General features: G+C 38.5%; 1 protein-coding gene across 15 annotated transcripts in view; it reads right to left on the bottom strand.

Moving 5' to 3' along the window:
* The window catches only part of FTO (FTO alpha-ketoglutarate dependent dioxygenase), a 247,120-nt gene that overhangs the window by 57,948 nt on the left and 167,896 nt on the right, over positions 1-21,276 (bottom strand). The window contains exon 10 of one of the 15 annotated variants that reach the window (XM_083852102.1): positions 793-21,276. This exon is cut by the window's right edge and continues 59,046 nt beyond it. The exons of the other annotated variants lie outside the window; for them this stretch is intronic. The gene's annotated coding sequence lies outside the window, so the exon portion shown is untranslated. Of the gene's footprint in view, positions 1-792 lie in introns of those variants that run through there. 15 annotated transcript variants of the gene reach the window in all.

Here is a 21,276-nt window from a genome sequence, read left to right as displayed (position 1 = left end):
ACATCAATGAGCAGGAAGTCTGATCTTCCTGTGCCAGCCAAAAAGCCTGCAGTAGAAGGACATGTGGCTGAAGAAAGGAATTTAAAATATACAAACCAGCCCAATTTCACACTTCTGCATTTCAGGTAGGGAAGGATATTCATTAGGAATACAAATTTTAAAATAACCTCTAATATTGACAAGCTTAAGTTTATGACTTCAACAATGTTTTTTATGCTTTTAAAGAGTGAATTCACTGTTTGAAAATGTTATTTATCCTCATGGAGAAATGCTCCTGAGTTTCTTCAACACATTAAAATACTACCAACATAAAGTCAGTATATGTACTAACAGAAAAATTAATGTTGCAATGAAACAGAAAGAGGCGTCTAGAAGTTGTGGGATTTTCACTAATTAATGACTCTGTATAAGAGTCCACAGAATCTGAAGGAGAACAAGACAACTGCTAAGTATGAGACCTAGTTTTCGGTTCCCAGCTATCAGAATATACTTGGGTCTGGGCTACACTGAAAAGGAAACCTGAGCACAGTCTGCACATGGGTTCTTCAGCACTGCTGAACTGGAAATACCCAAGCACAGTAGTTTTTCACATTAAATGCTCAAGAACTGCTGTGACAAGACTTACAAAAATGATGATATTTGAGAGTAGCTCTGAATAGGAAGAAGGTATGTAGATAAACTACCTTACTGGCAAACTCATGTTAAGTTTTTACAGTCCAGATGGTAAGGGGTAAATGAAAAGGGGGCATTTATGTCAGAGCTTGTACAATAGGAACAAGAACACTGGTACAGTTTCTTTCTTTTTTTTTTTTTTTTTTTTTTTTTAATATATAGCTGGGTAAAGAGATCAGAGAACACTGGAACGTTAGCCAAAACAAGTTATCCAGCTGCACTGTGTTTCATCACATATCAATTTTTACTGAAAGAAAACCATACAAATTTAATCAGTTCTTCATATGGTAATATTTAACATTTTTTTTTCTAAGTTGTTTGATATTATTGTTTTAAAAAGTTCCTTTTCCCCTCCCTTGAACATGATGTGTGATAGCGGTGAACACAGGAAAAATATCTATCCCTGGCAAGACTGAAAGTCTCATTTACGGTAGACTCAGTAATAAATGCACTGGCGTCTGTGTCAATTGACTGTCTCAATGAAGAACAGGTCACTATAGGGAACAGCACAAGCAGCGTCTGCATTTGAACTCCCACATCCTCATCCCATGCATGTTTGTAGCATCGGTAGAAATTAAATTACCCCAATAAACCTTTCTGCCTCCTCCCCTCCCGAAGAAACAAGTTTTTTCTTCCCCCCTGACATCTTAAACCACATGGGTTTTCCCTCTTTTTTGTAAGGCTATCGTATGGCATTTGTATGGCACTTTTAATTATTTGAAAATATATAATAGAGTGGAGACATGGATCCCACTTATATAAATGCCTATTAAAAGGCCATGTATTCTCTCAGTAACCATAAAACATAAAACACCTCTTAAAAGAATATAATTCCTTTGTTTCTAAGCCAAACACATATAATAAGACAGCTTGCTCCTTTTAAGTAAATAAAAATGATTTGTATTAAATAAAATGAAATATTGTATGCACTATATAATTTAACAATAAGACACATCAAAGTATGCATTACTGTGAGCTAACCCATGCCTCAGAGGTGTTGCTAGCCAAATACTTTAAATGATCCAAGAAACATGTTGTTACAGAAAAGCAAAAACCACAGCGCGTCATAAAATATTGGTCAGATGAGATGCAAAACCCAGTTCCTAACCATTTGTGGTCATTAAAATCCCCTGGCGCTTACTGTACCATTAGGATGCCGATTTCGCCCAACTGGAATGTTTTCAATACACAAGTTGCATGCCACCTATCTTTTATTCCTCCCATGTTTTCTTTAGAGAGAACTTCATCGCCGCCTGCCCTGCGCTGCCGAGCAGCCTTCTGCAATCCTGCGATGCTCGACCATAGTGGGGGCTGCAGTTCAAATGCTTGCAAGTGTCTTGTGGGGAAACACACTCACATGGATCTCGGCATGCTCTCTTGGTTACAGCCCATTAAAATGAGTGAAACTAATGGGATTTCTTGGATGTACTTGATAGTGAAATGTGATCCATAGTTTGTAACACAGTTTGAAATCCCTCAACTATAATGCAAGTATAAATAACATGATTATGTTGTATATAACCCTAAATAAAATAATTCCAAAAATGTAATCACTGAGAGTACACTAAACCCCTTGATAGAACACAAAGTATGTTAAAAAAAACACTGAAAAAACCATCAGCACAGAAAAGCTTATACATTGTTTATACCAGCTTTATATGGATTTAAACAACCGCATTGTATCCACATTCCTCATTTATGAACTGCTCTGGAGTCTTCACTGTTCTATTTTAAAACTGTTTCAGTGGAAACCCTGTACGCTTCATGCAAGTGCCTACAAAGCTGTTGAGTCAGTACTTTTTGCTAAAAAAGAGGCGGTTTCCCTCCAAGAGTGCTAAGAAGTACAGCGCGGTTCAAGTTCTGGTTGTGCCAAGCACCGAGTAGCAGGAGAGGAACAATCCCATCTCCAGCAAGAGCAGGAAGATTTTTTAAAGTAATATATCATGCAGCAAGGAAATGCACTGTAAAGCTGTTGATTTACATTGTTTGCGAGGAGTGAGTGAATGGTGGCACAAACTGGAAGGTTAGGGACTTAGAGAGCAGTTTACAAAGACTATTTCATAAAAAGAAGACTTTCCAACAGAACAGAACCACAAACCTCCCCCTGCATCTGAAACCATCAGCACCACATAATTGAAGGCAGGTATTTGAGTCATATCTTTAGTGTTGTTTTCACGCCTAAACACCGTGCAAAGCTGCTATTCCTGAGACTGACTGCCGGGACGCCTGCCCTGCAGTTGGCACTGTGTGCGTGGCAGCTCAGGGAGCAGGGCCACCTTGTGCCTAGCAGCTGGCTAGGGGATGGGAAATGCTCTGCTTGTCGAATCATTGTACATCCCACTGCAGAAGGCCCCTCTAACATCAATAATACATGTTATGATGTTTGAAAAACTCTTTTTTAAGTTAAAAACAAAACAAAACAAAAATCTAACTGATAAATAATGAAGCATGGGGGAGTTTTTCCAAATAACTCAATGTAAGTCCGAAACATTTCTCTTTATTGATCTAAATACACTTGCTAGGCTGGTAGGAAAGCCACTGCCACCAGTACACCATCTGTTTTAATCTCCTTTTATAGAAACAGCAGAAAAAATATTACCATATTATTTCAACTGTTTGTATAAAAATATCCATGTTAAACAGTAATATTGAAGGGATTTTTTCATACCATAACATCAGTGAAAAATCAGCTTGCTAATACATTTTTTTCTTATCTTTAATTAATAGTATATGAACTTTTGCTGCTGTCCTGCAAATCAACCTGCACCTGCAGTTTCCTGTGGCTATAGACTCCACAACCAAAAGCTGTCTGGTGGTGCAGTCATATTTAATAAACACCTTTTATTAACCTGTCTTCCATCCACAGCATTACTACAGTCAGTAAACGTTACAACAACATTCTTATGTTGCCCCAAAATTGTTATTAATTTGCATTTGATCAACTCCATGTGGCTCGTGAGCCTAATGGCACTGCTAACTGTTTCTAGCATGGAGCTGAAGCTCTCCTGAAGCAGATTCACACCCCTTCAAAATGAAAAGGGTCTGCCCTCTGAGCAAACGGCAGCCAAACCCTCTTTCACGTGACTGCTCTTGGAGCGCTGGTGGACTATTTGCACTGATTGGCATCGCTCAATTTTTAATAAAGGATTTGCTGAAGTGACAGATACTTGTGAAAATAAACTGTTGACAGATTTGCTAAGTTATGTGAGTAATTAAGTATGTAAAGCTACAGATGTTGAACAATAGTGCCTTCCACCAAGACGTATGCCATAATATCAAAAAACAACCTGGCATCTGGTTTCTTTATTTAAGTACCTTTCTTAGGGTTTGGATCTTAATTTTTTACAGTTGACAGCAATGTTATTTGAGCCACTCGGTGGCATCTGGTTGCTGGGGGGTGGAAAAAAGGAAAAAAAAAGAAAAAGAAAAAGTGCTCTGTGCACTTTAATTAATTGTGGAGAGATTACATGGTCTTCCAACCGTGTAGTTTGTCATCAGAGCACATTACAGATTTATATTAGATGTTTCTCCACAGTGTCAAGAATAATTAAAAAGGGATAGGAAATGATGCCAGCTAGCAATGCTTTACATCAGTGGTGAAAGTTTTATATTTATTACAGCCAAACAATTTTAAAAGAAGATGTCAATTTTGTACTTATACTGTGCAAGGAATAAATATCAGGTGGGTAAAACAGCCAATACATTTCGGCTGCTTGAATAATGAGAGGTTCATGTTTAATCTCTCAGACCTACCAGAAATGGTGCGACAAGTCAGAGTTATTAATGAAGCAGCATCCCCTTTTCTCATAAAAACATCCTCTCAATACAATAACATACGTTTTTCTTTTCTTCCTCATAGGATCTCTGCCCAACTCTCCCTTCTGATTCATGGAAGAACAGGCGTGCCGATGGTACACAAATGTTTTTGCTCAATTAATTTGCCATACCTTTGGTCTTGGGCTGTGGTAGGCCAGTGTTTGCACGTACCCGAGCTCCAAATACTGATGGTGAAGGGCCGCCTTTCTCTCCTCCCCTGCACACCTTCTTTGTACAAGTGGATGAAAAGCACATGGAGTCAAAAGCAGCTTCCAAATACCCAAAGACCACAAGCCTCATTTTTGTCTCATTCACATATTGAATCTCCCAACCCTCTTCAATACATTTCAGGCATTATCTTAATTTAGTTTCTGTTTTTTCAAACATTCCATAGGAAGAAAACTGCTTACAGACAAGGTGCTTCCTTTTGCTACGGAACAGCTTTCAGCCTCTGGGCTCCACTAAGGTTTTCTTTTAGGTGTCAACATTAAAAGTGAATTATTAAAAGCAGGTGTAAATTTTCCCCTCTTCCTATTCTGTCCTGTTTTCAGAATGACAATGAGAAAATTTCAGACAAATTACTACAGTTAATGATGGTCACATCACTTGGCCCTCACTGTCGCTTTTGCTGAGCAGAAACCCGGAATTAAGCACTCATGAATAAAATGGCTAGCTCTCTTATCCAATTCAACCCTTTTAGTGAGTTATATTTTATAAAAAATAAAAAATAGAAAGCAAGAATTTTCATTGTTCATGTACAGTACCATCCACATGTCCAGAGGTGATGAATCCAAGTCCGGGCCTGTCGGGAGCCTCAACGCCTCTGCATGAAAGGTAGGCAGCAAGCTCCAGCTGACAGCGACCTGGCCTGGGATTCAGGCGGCAGTGCTTCATTCTTGGAATCGCCAGGAGCTCAGCGTATGCCTCGAGTAAAAGCCTCTGTGACTCTTCTGAACCATTTGCAACTAAAGAAGAGACCATTCCTTTCACTTAATTTCAGGCTCTTCAGCATCACCACACATGTTACCCCAGTTAGAGTTGGAGCTTTGTATGTTATTGTAATGTGCAAAGATTTCAAAAAACTAAAAAACAGTCCTTGAGTCTTCAAATGTTCCGGTCCCATTCGGTACGTGTAACCACGCAATATAGCATTACTAGGTATCACAGGCATTACTGGTATCACAGAACCTTCTGTTTACTGAAGCTGCTCTGGCATGCTTCATAATTATTTCCTAGCAAGCAGTGGACACCACACCACCTGCTCCTGTTTGATTTTGTTTTCTGCTGAGGGATTACTTCATTTCCCATTGAAAACACGGCAGTGAAGATTCCATAATGTTTTATATCTACAACACATCTATTTGGAAATGGTAGCCAGTGCAAAATTTGTTTGCTAAACGATGTTTCTCTAAAATTGCAAAGCTTCACAATGAAAAATTGTACCTCTACGGTCTTGTAAGCACATTTAACAATTCAGTTTGTCCTGTACATTTCTAAAACAGAGGAAATCACCTAAATGCCCTTTCTCTTTTCTTCATCTGCCCAGATTAGAAACTGCTGCAACTGGACACAGAAGTAAAGCCTAAGAGAAGCAACACTGGTATGTGAGCAAGCTCTCCATTTAGAACCAGATCACCGGCCTTTTTTCCTTCTCCGGCATTCCTTTCTCCCCAGCAGCTGAGGAAGCGTTCTGGGCAAAGCCAGGAAATGGCCATGGGGGATTCTCAAGAGACTTGCTTTGATTATATTTAAGTTGATAAGGTATTTGATTTGACTGGAAGAGAGAAAAAGGGAAAAAACTCCTAGTCTTCTTATCAAACAGGATCAGATTTATTTTAAGATTATTTGGAGCACTGAAAGCAAGAGATATTAAATAAAATATGAACACAAAAAAGGAGGAGGAAATTGTTCACAGCTATATATTGCATTATATGTTGCGTTTTACTTAGTTGATATCTTGCAAGTGCCAGTCAAAACAAAAAAAGTTCCAGCGTCTCCCAGACTTCTATGTGTGAGTACATGCGCCACTGACAATTCAAAGCCTTTTCAGTCTTTGGAGAACTGATTAACATATTCCAATGAATTTAAGAGGTGCTGAAGAGGCAAAAAAGACATATTCCCCTGTGCCCAAACTCAAATGTCTTTTTATTTTGAAATTAAAAATTACTCTACTAAGCTCAGTTCAGTTTCATTTTTTCATTCAGTTTTCATTTGATGAAAACTCACTGCTAAGAAGAAAAAGATCAGTTGTTCCCAACGACCGACAAAGCTCTTAGCTCTGAACCAATGTACTGCTAATATCGATGCGCCAAACATTATGCCAAGTAACACCTCCTGGAGAATTAAATCAGGACCTCTCCTAAACTACAACTTCTAGCTCAACACAAGTCATACATCTACAATTACGCCACATTAGTCCAACCAACGGTGTCAGAAATGGCCGGAGTGTCAAATATCATGAATGTGTCTGGGAAAATAATCTCCCCATCATGTTACTTTGTCCTCTGAACTACATTTCCCCCTCTCTCTACAGTTCAGTGACAGGTAGACAGCAAGAGCCCTTCGTAGCAATATGGCTGGTACAGTAGTTACTGCAGACTTTGATGATCTGCTTTGATCATCATGCATCATATTTGTTAGAGAACTTTTTACTCTTTCTATTCTGTAGGTAGTTATCTCCTTTAAAAGTCCCCTCCTCTGATTACTATCAATACTGGAGAATTCATAGCTTGCAATGTAGCCTTCAGATCTGACAAACCCAGAGATGACAATGTTAAAATTTAATGCTTTAGTTGCATCAATATACAACTGCTTTATGGCAAAATCAATCCACTGATTAACAATATTTTATTATCGACTTGAAATTATGCCCATGCAGAACACCAGCAAGTTATTAATATTTGTTCTGATTTATCATACCCTACTCAATGCTCAGCTGCTACCTATTTTTACCAATAGAGTATTTATTAACAAGCGTTGAAAAAATATACAGCATTATCTAAGTTTTGGACACTTTCCAAAGCATATTCATTTCTCATGAGACCCATCCAGGCTTACTGAAAACATATACACAAAAGCCATTAGTTTGCATGAGAACAGTGAAATGGATAAGTCTGAATTATAGATATTTCTCAAATTATTTACCATAGCAATGGCTGCCTTATCCCTCACCCTCCCACCCACCCTTTTGTGAGGAGTAGGGTGTAGGAAAAAACAATCACTACTTTTCTTACTCTGGTTCTTTACATTTTATATAATAAGATTATCTATTAGATATTCTATTTCCACCCCACCCTGCTAACACATCCAGGGAGCTGCAAAGGCAATTGAAAGACATTAAAGCAGAAAGACTAACCATGATTTAAAACAACAAATTTTTGGAGAAAATTTTGAGAAAAAGATGTGCTTGGAAGCTGAAAAAACATTCCCAAGCCAAACAGTTCTATATAAAAAGATCACATTAGAATGCCATCAGGGTTTTCCAGACTTAAAAGAACCCAGACACTTTGGGACTCATGCTAGAAAGTGAAGGTGAGCATAAGCAAGACCATCCATGGTTAAGACACAAACAACTCTGCTTCTTGCTACATTTGTATTTCACTTAAAAAAGATGAATTCATTTATAAAAATATTTACCATGTATTCTAGACTAAAACAGGTCTAAATTTTGTCAATATTATTGTTGTCATTTCGGTCAAATTAAACAAATGGATCAGAGGATTTTAATTATAAAAAATAAACTTCTTCATGCAGCTGCCAAAAAAGTGATGTTTCTTAACCAAAGACTTTACACCAGAAATTAAAAAGCTTTTTCACTGAGCTGTTTGCCAGAAGCTAAAAATGTGCAAGGCTTGGCTACTGTTGCTGTGCTCCACGTTTCTAAAAGCCAAAATAAATCCACTGGAATTTGAGAAAAGAATCGCAGTGGCTCATCAGTGGCCCTCCGACACTTTGTTGGCGTTTTATCTTATTCTTGATAATCCTTTGCCAGCACTCTCCAACAGAACTTTTCATGCCATGACACTCATTGTGGAGGATTTGAGAGCTATGAGGAAATGACTGCACTTTCAGAAAGAAATGGGCTGGATTGATTTGGGTTACAGAGTCATGCAGCTGACCTGAGCGCAGAGCTGGCTGAGTTGGCTCACAGAACGCAGATGGCATGCAGCAGGCACATCAGGTCTTGGTCACGTTCCAGAATACCGTGGAATTTTGGAAAGAGTTAATCTACAAGGTGCACAGCTAGTTGTAAAATGTGGCTGAGCACAAACACAGACATAGTAGCAGAGATCTCTCATTACAGATCAGGAACCTTCTATTACAAGATAGTTTAAAACACTGAAAAGGGCAGATATTAAGCTAAGGCAGACGGAGTCAAAAGCCTAGCAACTGAGAAGTGGAAGGAGCATTAAACTGGGATAACCCATTACAATAAAGAAGTTTTCATTTAAAATCTAGCCATAATGAACTCTGAGGAAAAACCTTCTACCTCAGTAGGATCACAATTTCATCATTTGCTTGTATGCCTTACCCCAGCAATACAACATTTAGGACCAATCTATCCCATACTTTTCCTATAGAATTGGAGCAATGCTGAAGTCATTGCATTTTCAGTCTGGAAAGTTTCAAATATCAGAAGTGATAATTTTTTACTCCAGGAGGCAACTAATAGAGGGACTTAAAAGTTATCAACTATTCTGGTAGCATTAGTCAGGTCTCTTCCAACAAATGGTTATCATGGCAAATGATTAAAGTGGAATGTGTTAGTGAGAAAGATAATATACTGTGCATATCAGAGCTTTCCATCAAAATCCTATCATCTTGATTAAGGATACACATATTTTCTTTCCTAGAAAAGAGTTAACAAGGTTTAGATTACCACTGAGTGATAATGCCAAGGATTATTTTTTGATCTACCATGACATATTCAAGTATTGATTATGATATTCATATATTCAAAAATAATAAATATTCAAAATATTTATATACAAAACAAACAAAACATTCACTGGTGTTGGTACTGTGCCCAGTTTAGCAGGGCCTGTGAGTCTAAGCTAGCTGCTATGGTGGCGTACAATGCTGGTGAGAAAGACAACGCGTTGGTCTGAAAGCCCCGAACTGAAGCACAGCCTGTGGTGTCCGAGTATAACCAGTGCTGGTGGCTTTACACCATCGCCAAGTACTTTTCCATACCTGGATAAGTGCAGCACTGCTGTTTCGTTCACAGCTCCTGTCCTGATGGCAGGAGCACACCAGTACCTGCAGCAACTCCCCACCTCCCTGCGCCAACAGCAGCTCCTTAACCTGGAGCCTGGGGTGGCTGTGCTGACCTCGATCCAGGATTGGGGACAACGTCAACAAAAGCTTGCAGGGGGCAAATCTTTTAAAACAACCATTTTTGGTTTCCAAGCAATTTACAAGGGAAATGGCACAACTCGCAGCTGACTGTCAGCTTTCCCTGACTGCACTAACAACATCAGGCATCTCTGCTTTCCGCTGGAAACCAGCAGCTGTGAAGTCGTACAGGTGAATTTTCGATTTCTACACCCTGTTACAGTTGTTTTCACATGCATTTGGGGATATAGCCTTGGGCATCTGTCTTTTTGAAAATTAGATCAATCCAAAAATAGCAACAGAAGGAGAAAAAATATGTAACATATATTTTATATGTATTTATATAAAGCTAGGACCTGCCTAGGAACCTGAGCGCACAGAAGTGAATTAAGAAAATTGCTTCCATTAACATGGAAGAGAAAAACTATTTCCACTTTCCTTCCCTCTGAAAGTCTTGGAAGTATTTCTTATGCATATCACTGGGAACTACATTCCTACAGAGGAACTTAATGTGGTTTAATGTATGTAAATTTTTTAATTTGCTTTATTCAAAGCTCCTATCACTTCATCATCAAAGTCACCACCATAATCTCTATTTGCAGCCAATGCAAGCAAGACTGAGTCTTAACGTTAACATCTTATTTTTCCCCCAAATAACAGCATCCGTCCTACTCCTAGTCAAACTAGCTTCTTCACTAAAATCTTACTCATTTACAATGGGAAATATTGTTAGGTTTAGATATCCGCAGCTGGAGTTAAACTGAAATGGCTTAAAAAGTCTAGGGACTGCTTTATGATCTTAAATAATCGGTATAGAAGCAATTCTGTAAAATTTCATTTTTTTTCCCCCAAAAATAACTGTAAGTGCTTTTTTAATCTGCCAAAGACAGCAATGACATTTCCTGATTTATTTACTTTTTGTCTACCTCCTATTGAAATCAATTAAAAGACTTTAGTGACAGTTGAACTGGATGGTTACTGTCATCTGTATCTACATTTTAAAAAATAATTTTCTTTCTTCAAAAGACCACTGTGTGGTCTTCTATACCACAGGTGCCAGTGCTCTGGTAGTATGCTAGATGATTCAACATATGTAAGGAGTTTTCTAAAGTGCTTTAGGATCCTTTGGGATAAAAAGTGCTACATAAATCTAAGATGTATATTTTTACGTAATAAATTTTTGTCTCCCTTCCATTATGCGCATGTAGATTTTTGCAGACTGCACAAGAAGTTGTTTTGTTGTTGTCACTTATCACTTTGTATCCCTGTGTAGCAAAGAAATTTTAGTTAAAAGGAAAAACCAACAAAAAACCTGCATACCACACATTTAGATTTCAAGCTGAAAGTGGAAACTCTGACAGACTTTTTGCTGTAACACCCCTGTTGAACTCCCAGTAAATCCTGAGCTAGACATTTATGAAAAATACATAGATAAAAAGGTAAATGTTTACTATGCACTATAATGTTTAAAGAGGTTTTATACTGGATTCTAGAATATGACATGAAATGCATAAGCACTTCAGAAATAAACAGCTTTACATTTTATTCCTTGATTTCAAATAGTCTCAGCATTTTAGCATTTGATGTGCCTTTGCACTCGCAGCCTTGGCAGTGCACCTTCTAACCTTTCAGCACTCAAAAGTGGGGCTGAGATAACTAAAATCTGGGAAAGGTAGTAAAACATGGAGCACATAATAAATTAAAGACTTGGAAAACTGTGGTAATAAGCCCTTTGGGGTAAAGACTCTTTTAAAGCAGTAGCACTATTTAATGCTACTGGAACAATTCTTGTTTTATTTAAGACTTGTGTTATGGAACTTGAACTACTGGCTAGAGGTATGACATGCTTCTCAGAAGATGACATTATTCTGTTTCAAGGAGTTTCTGGCTGGCTTCATGATGCCTTTAGACCTTTGTCAAAATAAAAAGACAACAGTTGGGTGAAATGTTTAGTCCCGTGTACGAAGAAGGACAAGTCATTCATTGCATCAAATGCTTCCATCCTCCAAGTGTGAAGTTTGGGCAAAACTAGGTAAAGCAGATGACTACAATGAGAGGCATAACTTTGGAGGAGAGTCTTCAGGGATCCCTTGTTTCTGGAAAGGCGTATGGGAGTGGGATCCACTGTTACATTCTACATCTCACCTACACTCCTCTAGAATATAAAGTAAGCTCTAGAGAGAAGGCTGCCCTCAGAGAAAGGCAGAACAACCAGCAGCTGGATTTGGATGATGGAACTAGCATGGTAATGAGAAAGAGGCAGAAGTGCTAGGGATGCCTCATGCTATCAAGAGTATTTGCATGAAGCCCTTAAAGAATCTCAGTGAGACACGACACAGGTAGGCTGGCTTTTCTAGGAAATCTGGACCTGTAGAGATGGTGGTCACATACATGCGCGAACTCTGGGGAATTCTGGTCTGAGCTATGGAAGTTGGAAAAAGGAGGCATGGGAAATTCTTTACGTCTTTGACAGCTATATGAAGGTAGACAAGATGTGCCCAGCTGGGGAAAACACTCCACCACCACACTCTGGCACTGAGGCCTTTAAGGCAGGCACATAGCGACAGAGCTCCAGTTGCTGCCTACAAAACCGCAATGAGAAAAATGGAGAAGTGATCAGCAATTCCACAGCACATCAAAATCAGGAATTAGTAATTGTTAAATAACTGTTAAAAACAGTCCCAAGTGACTGTCTAGTCTATCCTCTTGCAATAGGGCAGGACTGATGTAATTATCAGCATTCATATTCTCAAAACAACCGATGTGAAAACATGCTAAACGTGTCATTTGACAAATGATAGCAAACATAGATCAAAATGAAGCAAGCAAATTGGCAGGAAAAATGAGTGACTGAATTGCCTGAGGGATCACACAGGTGTTAATATATATGACCATGTGAACTGAAATGCGTACAAGTACTCACACGGAGCATCTTTTTTACCAAGAACTTTTTTTTTTTAATCTCCTCACCGTTATAAAACTGTCAACTCAAAAACATTTATTAGCAATCTAAAGGAAAACAAAATGACTCATTCCTATTTATTAGTTTGATATGTTAACTAGCAAAAGGGGAAAAATCCAGATGAATTCAGTATGTGGAGGCTGCCTACTCTTAATATCTCTAGTAAATCTTTGATCTATGTTAATCTCATGTTATTGCACTGAGCATGCAGGACCATCATTCATCTCACATCAAGCAAGGACTCTTGCATGTCATGCTAGATTTTATCAAGAAGAAAATTAAGTCAAAGGTGGCTGTCAAGGCAGCAGGGTCTTGAGTGAGCGGAGAACTTCAGAACGGAATTTTTAACTTGCAGAATTTGATGGAGGAAGCAAGGAAATTTAATCAACCACTTTACATACCCAGTACTTCATTGATCATCAAAAAACTTTCCTTTTCTAAACTTGTATAGAAAAATCTTGCCCACTTTACTAGGTAGAGTTAACTTGTGAAGTAATCAACAGCAGTTCAGTGCACAAATGAAGCAACAGAGTAGTTTGATATTGGAAAGGATGCCCTTTCACTATTCCTTTTAAATGTTACGGAGAGATGGGATTTGAGCACAGCAGTAAATGCAGGGCATGAGACTGTTGACAGGATATTAGAAGGAATCCTGTGGTGGCAAAGTCAATGTAATTCTCATCACTCCATAGAAACAGGACTATGGTATTTTATGAGCAGTGAGTACAAATAATATTCACTTTGGCTTTTAGCAAAGTAGTGACTGGCAAAAATACAAAAACTATTTTTTTTTTTCATTTGCCAGGCTATGCTAAAAAAGCCCGAAAAGGTAAAATTAGAAGTATATTTTTCTTTTCACTTGAGGATAACATGCTGTGTTTTTGTTGTTGCAGTTTTTTAAACTAGTTACTGTTGACAGGGTGACACACAAAGCTCCCCCCACCAGCAGCAGATACTGAAGGCGTTTCACTTATGATGAAGTTAACCAGGAAAGTGCCCCATTGATCATCACTGGGAGGAGACGGTGTCCTCACAGTCTGCAACAGATTCAGTACAGAGCAGATGAGCATCAGACTCTCAGTTCGCCAATTGATGCACTCAAGTGCTACCAGCATTCTCATTCCATTGCAGTTTTCAAGAAAGTAGTATTTGTGCCAGGACTTCAGGATGCATCCGTGCAGATACACCAGAGGTTGGTGAGCTTTTGGGCTCACAGATAGATGCAGAAAAGCAACTAAAGAATGGCCACAAAGATCTAGCATTATGATTGTTTGTTTACCCTCAAGTGACTACAAATATTTATATCATAGTCTTCTGAGCTCATTACTAAATCACAGGGTTGATTTCCTTCCCACCTTATTGTTCCCCAATCTCTCAGCAGTGCAAGTTGCCATTACGCTGTAGTGCTTAACTCCTTCCTAGCAGAACAGCAGGGGAATCTGGGCACCCACTTCTGCTATATAAGCGTTCCACCTGCACTTTTCTGTTTTCTGGGATAAACTGTACATAGGCAGAAGAGTTTACATCCTGCTGGTAGGGGGTGGCTTTTCCCTCTATGTTAAGGGCTTCAGCAGAGTTAAATGGTGCATGATTCTCATGGTAGCCTCCTGCACAAGGGCAAGCATCACCTACAACCCCACAGCCTGCACAGATGACATTCTACAGTGGATCTCTCATCACATTAACATGCAAATCCTATCTGACCTCCAAATCACACATACCATAAAATTACCACGACTGAGGGAATATATGTTGAGTTTATCATGAAATTTGGGGTCCACACATTTACTGTTTTCACAGTACTGACACATACCCTAAAAAACAAATCAAATGGGAATAAGGGTCTACATTTAGCCATTGATGCTTGAAGGTTTCTCCCCCCCACATGGAAACAAGGCTCCACCTACATTAAAAAAACAGATACATCAATTCTCTCCTTCATTTTCCCACACTAATGCATTATTGACTACAATGTACCAAACTTGCACTTGCAGTCTAACCCACTATTACAGCACCTTGTATCCATACTTTAAACATTGCTTAACAAGAAAAATATGTCAATATACAATGAAAGCTTTCATTTATGCTTTCAAATTGAGCAAACTGCTGCAAGCTATGTTGTAAATTACCCCCAAGAATGTTTAACTGGGCAAAATAGAGAACAAATTTTAGCGACATCAGACGTGACTGGATTCATAATTAGTAACACTTAACAATATATTAACTTTATCTCCTTTCCATTCCAGTGACCCTTTCAGTTCTGAGCAACGTTTACATGTGCTGCCATAAATCATATCTCAGATTTGTCAACAAGCTCTGAGAATGGTTGTTATTTGTGAAAATTAAGTGAATTCCGGTTCAGAATTTTTTTTATTATCCATTACAGGATAGGTGGGAACTGCCTTATCCCAGCTTCACTCCAGCCTCTCCTGAAGCTGAAAAGGAACTGCAACGAGTATCCATGCAGCGGTCCACTGCTGCAATAGCTGATGCTACTGGCTGGTGGGGCCATGCCAAACTGATCAAAAACAGGTACTAATGCCAACTTAGCACTCTGCCTAAAGCTACTGTCAAGTAATGATAGATTAGACAAATCTGATTGCTCTATCAAAACATACATCTCAAATCTTGATTAGTAAACCTATTGAATTATGATTAATTCACAAGAGTGCTGCTGACAGATAAGGTACTTTATCTGACAATGTGTAGTAGTTGCTTTGCCTGAAGCAAAAAAGCTTTGAGTTGCTGGTAAAATAAACAGTATCAAGTACAACACACTGAGAAGGATAATGAGGCTACATGCACCTTTTAATTTAATAAAGGCTGATCTATGAGAACCTAGCTTCAGTCACACACACACACACACACACACACAAGCAGAATGGTAAATAAGAGGATGAGGGCCAGGAAATCATAGAAGTAAATAGCTGGAAAGAAGGTAAAATTGCCACAGTACAGAGCTGCAAGTTTCATAGGATGGGCTGTACCATCCTTGGGGTATAAGTCAGCAAATCCAAGTAGCCCTGATGTTGAGGAAAAGTCTGATTCTAAAATTATGGCACATGGTCTCTGCGTATTGCATCACATGGGCCTTACTGCATCGTGTAGGAACAACACGCTGCGGAACATAACTTGCATGAGATGTAATCTCATCTGCTTTGCTCTTCCAGTGAAAGAAACAAGTGGTTAAAAACTGAAAACTGTCTTGAATACATTACACTAGGAGAAGAGACATGCTTCAGTGTTATTAAAATACTAAACAAATACATTGCTTTGTTTTTAATTTGGCATCAAATTCAGTAATAGGCATCTATCATGTTTCTGTAACTTTTAAAAACTATCTACAAGAATTGCATTTTTACAATTAACAAAAATGGAGTTTTGTGACATTATCAAACTTCTAATGCCACTTCTGCACACTCACTGTGACTTTGTCCCATACTCAGCAACTTCCTTTACAGGGCCAAATGACAGCTTACTGGTTTCCATTCAACCTTGCTATACGTGAACGTGCATGTAGGTAGATCACTGGAAAGCTCCCCTTCATTTGAATTTGCAGCAGAGTCAGAGAAAAATAGGCATTGTAATATTCAGCTCTGACTTAATGAAGAATCCACATTTCCAAGTCACTTGTTAGCTTATCCTGACCTAACAATTTTTAAAAAACCCTAATGCACTGTAATTATGTTTCTCTCCAGCCTATATTAACCTTTCTGTGACTCTTTTTTTTCTTTCTTCTCTCTCACACATATTTATTTATTTTACCTAGCCTCTGTTAATCAATGTGAACTGCAGATGGGGTCAAGGAAAGCTACTTCCTCCTTTGATAGCCTCCAATGCTTTCACTCCTGGGGATAAAAATGCTTTAAATGGAGTTATATTCTAGGAAAATCAATATATGATTACTGCAAAGATTTGTATCGATTGCCCTGTTGCATTGCAAAAAGGCTAAAGAAAAATTGCACGGCACATTCCCTTCATTTTCTACTTCATAGAACTGCTGCAAATATTTTGAGCAAGTAAGAAGGGCTAGAACTTTATTTAATAACCTAAACTTTTCTTTGTTTAATCCTGCCACTTGTATGCTTGCTTTGAAAAAATACCCCAGACATCTCTTCTATAATGCCTGAAATCAGAGAGCTACTTGAGAGCCTGAAAAACAAACACACTGCAGTAAATATCTAGCTCTCAACAACTTCAGCAGTTTTACATATTTCACACACGCACACAAAAAATTTATATATATACATATATATATATATATATATATAAAAAATCATTTCCTATTTTCAGTACTTGTCCAGAATAGTTGTTTGTCCTTCCTAGCATAAACACCACACCAAATACTCTGACTGGATTCTGTTTTCAGACTTCAGCAGGGGGGGAACCGGCCTTCCTGGCCCAGATTCAATTGTATGGATGTGACCTGAGCTACACTTGTTCACTCCCCAAGCAATTGCAAATACAACTTCAGCTATTGCTTTACCAAAACCGAACAACTTTTCCAACAGAAACAGGTTTTCCCACTCCTCTCCCCTCAAAAAATAGGTTCAGTTTGAAAGTTAAACCAGAACTAAGGGCTTCTGGCACAAGGTTTGGCCAGGAGATGGTGGAGCATGCCCCTCACGCTCATGATCCTATCCTGCAGAAGAAATGCTAGGCTGACCACAGAAGCTGACATGCAATCAGCTCTGTAACACGAAAGCAGAGAAAGACAACAATATTAATCAAGAAATTCTTTACAGGCACTTTTTTTTTTTTTAAATGAACACTTCCTAATTTTGCAAGAATGGCCTAAATGCTTTCAGCAAATAGTCTTCAGACAATGGTTTCTGTATTAACTACTTCTTGCTTCAGGTATTACCTTTTTTTTTTTTTTTTTAATGTTGTCACATAGCATGTTATCCAAATATGAGACCAATTATTTACAATTTGATTTAATAATTTAAAAGTGTTAAATAAAATAACACATCATGGTACTTCTAAGTCATTTTGGATTAGTTACTGCATTTCTCTGTTCACTGCTTTCCTGAAGGATATAATTTACCTCTTTTGTAAATTATTCAGATATCTACTGCCAAAAAGTACTATGGAAGGCCTCACCTAATGATGTTTATTATTGGTGAACAGAAAATAAAAATACGAAGCTGTATTTTTAAAGGGCACTAAATTTGTACTAAGATGTACAGGTATTTCCCTGAATGCATGCAACTTGTTGGAATACTGCCAAGTAATAATATGAAGGTAGAATTTACAACTATCCCAGCTTGTTACTTTCATTTCCAAACATTTGTAAATCACTTCAGCCGGTTCCAGTACCCTAACTTTGAAGGAGTTGCTAGTCCAGTCTCTCCTGACTACAAAGCACGTCACCCAGATATCTGATTATTTTCACATTTGAGTCATTCAAGTCTTGTCTCACAGTCATTTAGCTTTTTTTTTTTTTTTTTTTTCTGTGGCTCTGTTAAAAAATAAGGAAAAAATGTAAAGAATGAAGTGATTTTTCAAAACATGTTGATGAATGTAAAATTCCTTAGATTCTTACTCCCTTCTCCAGTTTCATTCAGCAGTGGCTTTATAGTTTCAAGAACGCTTCTTTTGTACAAAGACCTTTGTAAAGCCTTTCTTTCTCCAGTCCTCTTGACTACAAGTTGATCATCCTGTACGTATGTTTTATGACCTTTGTCCTTTTCCTATAAGTCTTCAGTTTCACCTTTTGTTGTATTCCTTCCACTTTTTGTTCCTTGCCTTATCCCTAACATACTCCAGCTTTGCAGGAGCCAGCACACTGGCTACTTCTGCTACTTACATTTTTCTCTTTCAGGAATGCTATCAATTATTTCAATTTCAATTACATTAAAAGGTATTTCACAGCATACTGCATCACAGTATCTGTTCGAATTCTTTAGTTTTTTTTCATATTGCTGATTTTCACTCTTAATAAATTCCTGACATTAGGTTTCCTTTGCTAATTCTTTGTAACATGTTCTCTGCAGTAGGTTCTAAACATACTATTAATTAATGCTAAACATACCGTCAGTACTGTCATTAAGTGACATTATTTATGGAAAAAAAGGGTAACATTACACAACATTTGGTTCATGAGACTAATATTTAGAAATTTGTCTTGCATAGTTATACATACGGAGAAAAAAATAAAATTCCGTTTGAGGAGAAAAGTTACTAACAGCTCAGGAACTTGGATGCCTGGCCATTTATGTTCTGGTGAGAGATAATAAAGAATGGGAATAAGGCTTGTTGCCAGATTACAATTCATGTTAATTACCAGGTGAATGGAGGGTCCCAAGTAGTCTATTTGTGTAATTACACTTTTGACATTGCTCAAATTGTGCCTGGAGCAACAGATAGGCACACCTTTGTATGGTATGTGTATACATGCAGAGTAAATGTGTATATGGCACTTGAACTCCTGTGGGAACCTGTCTCCTTTAATTAGATTCTTAAGTGGAAAGTGTCAGTTGCTGAGCTTTTTAGAAATTTGAATCTTTGTATTTTCCCATGCTTCCCCCACGACGTGATCTGAGGCCGCACACGAACGTGGCACTGCTGCAGGAGGAAGCCCGAGCCAGCCTTTGTTCACAGCTCCCTGCTGCTCCACAGCAGTAGCTCCAGTGGCCAAAACACCACCATCAACGCAGCCCTGCAAGCGTTGGGCGCCTGAGGAACCAGCTAAGGACCTCCCGTGTGCACGCATGGAGGACTTCTCCTATGCGCATCCCCACGTCACCCGACCCAGCGCTGAAGGGCAGAGGGTGCGCCGCCAGGAGCAGCGATGCTGCACACCCCCTGCTCTGCAGCAGCGAGTAAAGTTACAGCCCAGTCCTACGTTTCAGGATTCGTTGTGGTTTGAGGGTTTGGGGTCGGTGTTCTGTGAGCAGAGTAAAGCACAGAACATATACTAATAGTCACAGAGCTAAGGAAAGACACCAGGAAAGAACAACTCCTGTTATGACACACAGAATAAATATATACAGGAAGCACCACACACCCTTCTCTGTAAAGTGAATTTCACTAGTCAGTACATTCACAGACACAGACAGGCTTGCTCCTGATAAAAACAGATAATCTATAAGGTCATTTTATATTTTAATAATTCTGCATCTATCTGTGGAAAAGTAAACAAAATAAATGTAATTGGAATTGAATACTGTGCATCCAGAAAGACTGACTGTCAAATACCCCTTAGATTTACAGAGAGCTTTTGCTAAAACAAATGGAAAAACATACATAGCATTTCTAAACTAAGTTTCTCAAATTACTTTTCCTGCCAATTTATGTCAGGTATAGCAAGCTGTTTTACAAGATAAAACTCAGTACCAGCAAAGATTTTTTTTTTAATCATCTATATCCCAGTCTGCAAATTGCAGACCAGTGTTTGCTACCAAATATTGCTCGTTTACCTGTACTCAATAACACTAACAATAACCATAAAAAATATTATATTTTCTACTGTGTCTTTATGGAAGTCTAGCCCAAAACCTTGCTTGAAGCATATGAGGAAGTTGTTGAAGAGCTATGGAGTTTTGTACAACTCCCTCAGCAGAGACAAGTAAAGACCCATGCCATGTACCTAAGCAAGTTTGTGGGTTCTGAAATGCAACACTCTTACCTACCCAATGAAAATAATGTTATAAAGAGGAACCGTAGCCACAGTCCAACTTACCAGCTACTCCCAAATTCCTGGAAGACTTGATCATCACCTCCTGTTACATGTTTTTGTTCCTCTGAATTCAGTAGAGCTATACTAGTTCACAGCAGGTGAGAATCTGCCTGGGATTTATTTATCTATCAGTTACTAACTCTGCTCTCATACGGATAAAATGTTTATGAAAAAGCATGGCGGTACTAAAATGAAGAATGGGGCTCCCTTCTGTGTTGGATGAATCATCTGAATGAGTTAGAGATACGTATGGTGATACAGTAAGTAAAGCATCCTCCTCCTCAAAAACCAACAACAAAATCACCACCATCTTTTTCCCATTCTAAAAAGGGTAGCAAATATTCAATTAGACAAATCCAAGTATATTTTAAGTTGGAGATTTTCATGCTTGGACAAATAACTACCCCAAATTGCAGCACTTTCCCCTGGCATTTTTGAGCTGCGTTGACAGTCATCTACAAATACACGGTCAACCAGCAGAACAGAGAGTGCTTAGATCACAAGTCGGCAGTTCTGGGAATTCCCTGTCATTTGATGAACGCCAACGACTGACCACAATGCTGGGAAAATGGTAACACCCGTTAAAGTAAATGTGAAGTGATTGCTGCAGCCCACATAACAAGAAGTCAGTGGCATGCAGAATCTCCTCCAGACACTGGGGCACCGCGTGATGGTCACTGAAGGTAAGATCATCATCTCCATTAGAAGGGATGTCAGGCTTTCACCAAATAAAGCATCACTGTAATTAAATCAGATTAAAGATAACACTCAAAATCTAGAGTAATTACAATCAGGTAACCCTGTGAAACAC

Source organism: Anser anser, assembly GCF_964211835.1.
Source record: "Anser anser genome assembly, chromosome: 11".
Lineage (NCBI taxonomy): Eukaryota > Metazoa > Chordata > Aves > Anseriformes > Anatidae > Anser > Anser anser.
Note: the sequence above shows the minus strand (reverse complement) of the source record. Positions and strands in the feature narration are given on the sequence as shown.